Source organism: Amblyomma mixtum, chromosome 10 (assembly GCF_055824585.1).
Source record: "Amblyomma mixtum isolate Tamu chromosome 10, ASM5582458v1, whole genome shotgun sequence".
In the NCBI taxonomy this organism is placed as follows: Eukaryota; Metazoa; Arthropoda; class Arachnida; order Ixodida; family Ixodidae; genus Amblyomma; species Amblyomma mixtum.
In genome coordinates this window covers 37,457,441-37,466,661 of record NC_143021.1, presented here as the reverse complement: position 1 = coordinate 37,466,661, position 9,221 = coordinate 37,457,441, and the positions used below count along the sequence as shown (strand labels likewise).

General features: G+C 46.0%; 1 pseudogene; it reads left to right on the top strand.

Moving 5' to 3' along the window:
- Window positions 1–7,697: 7,697 nt before the first annotated feature.
- Window positions 7,698–8,556, top strand: LOC149325593 (uncharacterized; annotated as a pseudogene).
- The last annotated feature ends 665 nt before the right edge of the window (window positions 8,557–9,221 follow it).

Below are 9,221 nucleotides of genomic sequence, written 5' to 3'. Positions count from 1 at the left end.
ATAAGGGGTGGGATTTTAATGAAATGAGCAAACAAAACAGCGAATATTATTTAGCACTGACGGTGATCGGTTACATGTTCTTGAAAAGTAGAGGATGAAACGATGTTGACGATGTCACGGGGTAGGCCGTTCCAGTCCGTTGCTGCTCGAAAGGAAAATGAAGCAGAAAAGGTGGCAGTATGCGATGGCGGCCGGGCAACTTGTAGGGGATGACTGGTGCGGTGAGATATGCGTGCGGCAGCTGTGATGTACGGTGGCCGATTGAGGGAAGAATGAAATAATTTGTGATAAAGGGTGAGACTTGAAATGCGACGACGGAACGAAAGGAGCGGTAGTCCTTATAATGCTTTCAATGAAGAAATGCTGACGTCATATGAGTATGAACAGTGGATGAATCGAGTGGCACGGTTTTGGACAGCTTCTAATGCATTAATTAAATAAGTTTGGTGCGGGCACCATATGGCAGAGGCATATTCTAATTTTGGTCTGATGAGCGATTTATATGCGAGTAATTTTACGTGTTGAGGGGCAAGGCGGAGATGGCGCTTGAGAAAACCAAGTGTTTTATTCGATGCTGAAATGATGTTGCAATATGGGTGCGCCAAGATAAATCACAAGACAAGGTAACTCCTAGATACTTATAAGATGATACTGAATCAATCGAGGTGTTAGAAATGGAATATTGGAAGCGATGCGGGCTATGGCGACGAGAGAAGGATAAGAGTTTGCATTTATTAGGATTTAGGGACATGAGCCAGTTGTTACACCAATTAAGTACGCTGTTAAGATCGGCTTGAAGACCAAGTTGATCACGAGTTATTAAAAGTGCGGTAACTAACACAGTCGTCAGCAAACATTCGAATACTGCAGGAAACGTGGTCAGGTAAATCATTAATATATATTAATATATATTAAATATATATTATATTATATATTAATATATATTAAATCATTATTAAATGGACCGAGTACAGATCCTTGCGGAACGCCTGATGTAACCGGGAGGCTGTTAGACAGGTGGCCGTTAGCAAACACTGATTGAGAACGATTAGTGAGAAACTGCTCAATCCACTGTAGTATGTTAGGATGTAAGTTCAGCTGTGCAAGTTTTACTAATAAACGACGGTGGGGAATTTTATCAAAAGCTTTCGCAAAATCCAGAAATATGGCATCAGTCTGTTTGTTGAACAGACTGATGCCTGTTTGTTACGGTCAAGATTAAGTGTGCAAGTCGTGAAGGAACAACGCTAATTGGGTTTCACAAGAGAGGCCCTTACGAAACCCATGTTGTGAAGAATGGAAGAAATCATTTGAATCTAAGAGATTTATAATTTGAGAGTAGATGACATGTTCCATGATTTTGCAGGGTACGCTAGTTAATGAAATGGGGCGGTAATTCATCGGGGAGTCTCTGTTACCTGATTTGTGGACTGGAACGACCTTCCCCGTTTTCCAGTCGTCTGGAATGATCCCCGAAGAGAGCGATTGCGAAAAAATCAAAGATAAGTAGGCTGCACATGTTGATTTCACATTTTTAAGCAGTTTTGTATTAATCATGTCCATACCAGCTGATGATGAGAGTTTCATGTTATCAATTATGGAAGCGATACCATCTGCGAAAATGTGATAGCTGGCATGATGGCTTCTGTGTTGAGCGATGGTAACTGTGAAGGCATGTCAAAGTCACTCGTGAAAACAGATGCAAATGCGTTATTAAATATTTCTGCGCATTCATGGTCAGTAACCGCTTCGTGAAAGTCGTTAGTGAGTGTAATATCATGAGTGTGCTCCTTGTTGGTGATGTGGACAATGGTGTGGGGAAAGAGGATGTTGCGATTCAGAATCACAGCGGGGATAGGGCAGGCGACGTAGTCTCCATCAGGGATGGGGGAAGAAGGCGACATAGGGATGTAGACAGCAGCTTGTGGCGGGAGGCGAGCGAACTCGGTGGATTGAAGGCGAGGTGAACTGTTGGAGTCGTCATTGCACAGGGGCAGATCCAATCGGATAAGGCCTGAGGAACAGTCAATAAGAGCTGAATGGGTGGTTAAAAAGTCAAGGCCAAGGATCACGTCCTGAGGGCACCTGGTCAGGACGGTGAACAGAACGGGTATATGACGTCCGGCAATGCTGACTCTCGCAGTGCACATTCCATTCACGGCAGCGGGGCTGCCATCGGCGACGCGAACGGTGGACATGGCGGCGGGCGTTAAAACTTTCTTGAGACGGCGGCGAAGGGCTCAGGACAGACACTTGGGCACCAGTATCAATGAGGGCAAGGACAGGGACACCATCCACGAGAACATTCAAGAGATTAAGTTGGGCAGCGGGGGTCAAGAGAGGATTTGCAGGCCGGGTCAATGATACAGCGTCACCTCCGAGGTCTGCATCGGCTAGTTTTCCGAGTAGTGGCGGGAGGTCGAAGGAGAAGGGCTGCGGCGTGTGGTAGGAGAACGGGAGCGGAGGCCTAATGGGGAAGGTGAGTGGCTGGACCCACGAGCTTGCGGACCGGGCTCGTCACGAAGCTGATCGGGACGTGGTGTGATGCGGCGCGGGCCGTAGTCGTTGCGGCGGTCGACGAAGGAGTAGCAATTGAAGGAGTTTACGATGGGGGGCTAGTTGGTAATCCATGAACTAAGAACGAAAACCACGCAAAGGACGATACAGAGGGAAGAAGTAGACAGGACGAGCGCGGACTTGCAACTGTTTATTGAAACACAACTTCTTTCCATCACCAACCCTACGCATGCGCAACAAGCAAACTCAATCTTATCGAGTTCAGGAACTTCAGTTCCTTCTTGTACAGATGGACCGAAGCCTCGCTTACACACTTTTCGGGCCCATATCTATCAATCTGCCAGGCTTCGATGACCTCACGTGTTTTCTGGTCTTTGGCCCTTCCGATTATCTTTGTACGCTCAAAGAGTGGCGTGCATTTATTGTCACAAGAAAGACAGTATTTTGGCAAATGCATGCCGCTGTGAGAGCCCAACGAATTTTTATGTTCTTGTAGGCGCTTATTAATGAAGCGTCCCGTTTGTCCCGCGTAAACTGAGCCGCAACTAAGCGGGATTTCATACACTACTCCCATTCTACAGGACACAAATTTGATTTTGTGGTTTACACCACAGCCTGCTTTTGTTCTCGATTCATTGTTAGTTAGCGCGCACAAACGGGACCGCTTACAAGGCGCCGAAAAGAAGATTTCCACACCTAATTTCCTTGCCACCCTCTTCAGGCCATGCGAGGTCTTGTGTACATAGGGCAGTACTTCAAATTTCCGCCTCTCACGAATGCCAGATTCTCCAGCACTGGAAGTTGGGATGAGGGTTTTCAACAGAGACCCGGCAGCGGCCTGCAGAAGCGACGAGGGAAACCCAGCAGAATTTAGGCGTGCGACTTGAGCGGAAAAGCTGAGTGAAACCTTGTGAAAACAGGTTCCTCACAACGAACTGCTCATGGCGGTCAGCAACTGTATAGAGCGTTTGGGTGTTGTGGGGTTCCAAAATGCGTGTGGCATTTCGATAGAAGGTTTCATGGAACTGTTGAATGTGTACCTCTCCTCAACGCTAGTGAGTTTTCAGGATAAATTCTATGTGCAAAAACGAGGCATTTGTATAGGGTCGAGTGTGGCACCTGTTCTCACTGAAATATATTTAGCGGAAGTTGACTGTTCACTCTCACGGGCGCTAACTGACGACCGCATCACGCGAGTTTTCCGATACGTAGACAACTTTTTAATACTCTTAAAAATGAATCCCAATGACAACCCACACGAGCTCACTAATGAAGTTTTAACGTCTTTTAAATCCGAGGCTTCCAGTTTGAATTTTACCGTACGCTGTTTGGTGTTTGATGCCATCAAACGTACGCTGTTTGGTGTTTGATGCCATCAAACACCAAACAGCGTACGTGGACTGTGTAGACTGTGTTGTGTACTGCATCCCTCTATCTTGTGGCAAAAAGTATGTTGGGCAAACGGGCTGTTGTCTCAATGACCGGCTACGCCAGCACAACAACAATGTTAAAGATTCCTACGGAAGCAACCTAGCCATTCACTGCAGTAAGTGCCGTAATTGTACCCCATTGTTAAATCAGTGCCACATCATCGGACGTAGTCGCGATCAACTAACCCGAGAGATTATAGAAGCACAGAACATAGCATCACTGGGTAGCACTTGTGTAAGCTCACCGTCTATTTCATTGTCTAAAAAAGAACTTGCCTTCCTCAGGGTATCAACGTAATCGTGCACTTATATCTTCATAGTTCTGTTAGTCTCGGTAGCTATACTGTGTAATCGCGCACGTGCAATTTACTGCCGTGTCATAAAAGCGTTCGAGAACTGTTTTAAGCACTTGCGGTTTTACGAAATAAACAGTTGGAAGTAGCGCTCGTCCTTGTCTGTTCCCTCTTCGTCCTTGTTGTCTTAGCGCTTGAAAAATGTCAAAGAGTTTGCTTGTTGCGCATGCGTAGGGTTAGTGATGGAAGGAAGTTGTGTTTCAATAAACAGTTGCAAGTCCGCGCTCGTCCTGTCTACCTCTTCCCTGTGTATCGTCCTTTGCGTGGTTTTCGTTCTTAGTTCAAGGAGTAGGGGCGATGTGGCGTGGACCAACGGCTGCGGCAGTGACGGGAGATGTGTCCGACGCGAGAGCAGGTAAAACAGATCGGCCTATCATCAGAGGTACGCCATTCGGCAGGGTTGCGATATCGGCACCGAGGCGAGAAGCTGCGACTGTAAGTGGCAGCCGCGATCACTGGAGGGTCCGGGCTGGCATGAACGTTGTCCACGACGCGAGGAGAAGGGGCGGCCATGTTCGCAACCTCCTGGCGAACGACGGCTTGGATGAGGGTCAAGGTGTTGTCCGCAGCTGCATGGAAGAAACAGCGGGCGTCATCGCCTCCAGTTCGCGGCGCACGATGCGGGTCAAGTTAGCCGGGTCTGAAGGCTGCCGCAATGTTGGCAGATTTTCACAGGAGGAGCTGGCAGCAGTGTTCGGCAGCCGGTCAAAACGGTGAGAAATGCGCCGGTGTTTGGCTTGCTCGAAAGGCCGGCACCCCTCAAGAACAGAAGGGACCGTGGAACAGTCTTTGCAGAGAAGGAGATTAAAGGCATCGTCGGCAATGCCTTTCAGTATGTGGCCGACTCTATCTGCCTGGGACATGTCTTTATCAACTTTGCGGCACAAGGCGAGGACGTCCTGTGTGTAGGCTATGTATGGCTCGGAAGAAGTTTGGGCGCGCGACGCGAGAGCCTTCTTGGCGGCGAGTTGGCGGCCGATGGGTTTTCCGAAAAGGTCGCGGAGCTTCTGCTTATAGATGTCCCATCTTCGTGGGTTTCGAACCACACTCTCGCTGCCGGTCAGGTAAAATATCAGATTAGCGAGCATCAGCGTTACATCCCACCTGTTGTGCATGCTGACGCGTTCGTAAAGGGCCAGCCAGTCGTCCACATCAACGTAGTCTGTACCGCAGAACGTGCCCGGTTCGCGGTGGTGGGCCACGACGACGGCTGGCGTTGTTGACGGAGAGGGAGATGGCGCGGACTCGGTAGACATGGTGGCGAGACGGCGGCCACGGCGGCCACGGCGGAAAACCAGCTTGGGGTCGGGGATCGAATTTAGCAACCTCCACCAAATGTTACGTGGCGACTAGAAACAGCAGAGGTAACCTGCTACGCAGGGGACCCACGGCTTGGAGTAGTTGTTGTTGTTGTCCTCTAAATGGAGTAGTCTCACAGCACACAAGCGCGCGCCTCAGCGTCGTCTTCGTAACAAACCACTTCGTCGTCCTTCCAGCGTCCGTAGCAATATTAATGATATGGGACATTGCACACTGGGTGTAGTATTCAATTCCTATGCTGATGACACAACTATATTTATATCATGGATCACGGAAATGGGCATTGAAGAACGGGCAAATACCGCGTTAAATGATTTAAATGTTTGGGTAAATGCAACTTGCTTGAAAATCAACACACGCAAAACAAAAGCAGTATGTTTCTCACCGAAAGGGAAGAAACTATCAGAAAATATAAACATAAGGCTGGGAACAGATCAAATTGAACTTGCACACTCGGTGAAAGTTGTCGGAGCTGTTTTTTTGCGGCACCTAACTTGTAATGACAACATAGATTACCTACAATCTAAAGTATCATCAGCTGTTGGCGCCAATGCAAAAACAAGATATATTTTGCCTTTAAGAATCAAACTGCTTTTATACAATACCTCTTACAATATTGTTCCTTAGTTTGGTGTACTACAGGAGTGACTAATTTATCTAAATTACATTTCTTGCAAAAAAGAGCCGTACGGTATATCGCTGGCGCTAACTATTTTCATCCCACCCAAGAGCTTTTTTTCAATTTGATGTGAATGAAATGAAGTGAAATTTTTATTCGGCCATATTTACAATATGCCCCCGGGGAGAGGCAAAAGGAGGCAGACAAAGCATGCCTCCTGACGAGGCCAACACCCCGGCTAACACATCAGGACAGAGGTGACAAAACGGCAAATCACATATGCAAAAAAAACCCAACTTAAAAAACAACTTTACAAGAAAGGAGCAGCATACTTTAAGGTAACATGCCTAATCTCGAAGAAAAAAAAAGAAGACACTCCTGATATCTTAAAAATCAAACATGACACCGTTACGCCCGCACTACTAACCAGAAAAGTACAACGCAACTAATACTAGCAAATTGAAAGTCTTTTGCAAAACTGACAACAGACAATGGAGTACAAATATGCAAGAAAGAGAGAAATCCACAACACTGATAAAAACAACAAAAAAACAGGAAAAAACAGTGCCAACCAACTCAAATAAACACAAAATTACAAAATAGGAAAAAGCAGCTTCAATTTGTTTTTAAAAGCAATAGAACTCGTAGCTTCCTGAGCTATTTCCACTAAAGATGGGTGCGTATTACATAAAGCTGCAATTTGATTATTTACGCTTTGCGTTCCATAATTTGTTCTGGATCTTATGGTAGATAGAGAAACCGTGCGCAGTTAGTATTTAATGTTTCTAGAAAGATACATATTTCGGAAAGAAGTGAAATCCTCTTTAATTTTATGAATATGTGAATCGCTAAACTAAAGTTGTAGGAGTTAAGGAAACTGCGTGCATGAAAAGTTTTAAAGAGATTTGTTTCATTAGTTGTATTTGGACATAAGGCACGTAAGGCTCTTTTCTGGAGAGAAAATAATTTATGTGAATCAGTTTTATTGCAGGTACCCATACTAGATTGCACGGGAACAGTGACATCGGCATACCTCCAATGCTTCGCTTCTTTACCGTGCAGGCCGTGCTGGCGCTCGCCATATCAACTTCGCCGGCTGCAGGCACTGACTCGACGTTTTTCCCTGGTACGGTGGTTGCAAGATATGGGCTTCGTTTCACCGACAACTTCAGCTTTCCACCCGGCCAGGCTTTCCTGCTCATCGAATCCCTCGTCCACACCCGTCCAGCGTCATCGACGATGGCATCACCACCCACACTGGATTTAAGGCGACAACACGCTGGCTTTCCCTTCAGTGGGCACGGGAACAGTGACATCGGCATACCTCCAATGCTTCGCTTCTTTACCGTGCAGGTTTGTACGCACTATTCTTTGCACGCTAGAAAATGCGACGATCGCTGTTTACTTCTGTTCCCGTGCCCGCGGGTGTGCTTTGATGTTGCTTGTGAATGCTTTTCAATGATTTCTCTGCTTTTGCGCTCTGGCGACATTGAATCTAACCCGGGTGCTATGACTCGCTCCCTTGACATAGACAACCTGCCAGACAATCCGTCTGAACAAATGAAAGTTTTGTTTAAGCTGCTTAAGGATGTACATTCTCATACGTTGCAAAGCTCTAAAGATCAGGCCGAATTAGCAGCTGATATTAAAGACATTAGGAGTAGTCAGAAAAACATTGAATCAAAGTTAGCTGGCATGCACAAGAGGCTTGATGAACTCGAGGAAAAGGGAAAGAAAATCGACGACATGGATCAGGAGCTCTCATCTTCAAAGAAATCTGTAGAAGACCAACGTACTCGAAATGATTTGCTGCAGTCTCGCCTTGATGAAGCCGAAGATAGATCGCGACGTGAAAATCTAATATTTAGGGGTATACCCGATGAGGAAGAGGCTTGGGCAGACACTGAATCTAAACTCCTGGAAGCCTTGACTAATATTGTCGAAGTATGCCCCTCGAGTTCAATTCAACGTGCACATCGCCTGGGCGTTTTTTCAGATGAGAAGTGTCGACCAATCATAGCTATATTTTCTGACACTAAAATGAAAGACAAGATATTAACCCTTCGTAACCAATTTAAAACGGATAACATCACAATCAGTGAAGATTTCTCACCGGCTACGCGCCAGGCTCGGAAAAAACTTTTTGAATTCGGAAGTATTCGCTGGCCCTCGCTCTTTTAAGATACGCTATAACAAACTGCATATCAATAAAAAATGCTTCATGTATAACCCTACCAAGGACACTGTTGAAGAAATCGTGGCACGTGGCGAGTCGTCTAGATTGGATTCTGTGGCTGGATCTTCCGCTTCACCGTAGGGAATCGCGAGGGGTAGTGGACAGTTGTCATCGTCGATATCTGTTCTTTATACTAACGTCAGGAGCCTACTCAACAAGCATACTTCTTTATCTTCTGCCATAGACACATGTTCAGCTGACATTATAGCGCTAACCGAAACCTGGCTCCCAACGCATGTATCGGATTCCGAAATCTTCCAAAACGCTCATCGCTACTCGGTATATCGTTGCGATAGAATAGCCAAACGTGGCGGCGGTGCTTTACTTGCTATTTCTAAAGACACTCCATCTTCATGTATCCAAGTCTTCAGCGAATTAGAACTAATATTTGCGTCAATAGTGATAGGTCATCTTAAACTGGTTATTGGCGTCTGTTACCGTTCTCCTTATTATTCGTCTACATTCACTAACGAACTTCATGATGCTATCAATCTTGTTCGCGCACGATTTCCTTCATCACCACTTTTTCTACTTGGAGACTTTAATTTTCCAACTATTTCATGGACTGCTCAGCCGCCTTCTTCATCTTCCCCTTCGTATCAAGCTAAAGCATTCTTAGAACTATGCACCATGTTTTCGCTAACTCAGTTAGTAACAAAAGTTACAAGGACAGTAAATAACGCTTCGAACACTCTTGATCTAATTCTAGCAACTAATCCAGAGTTAGCTACTGATATAACATATCT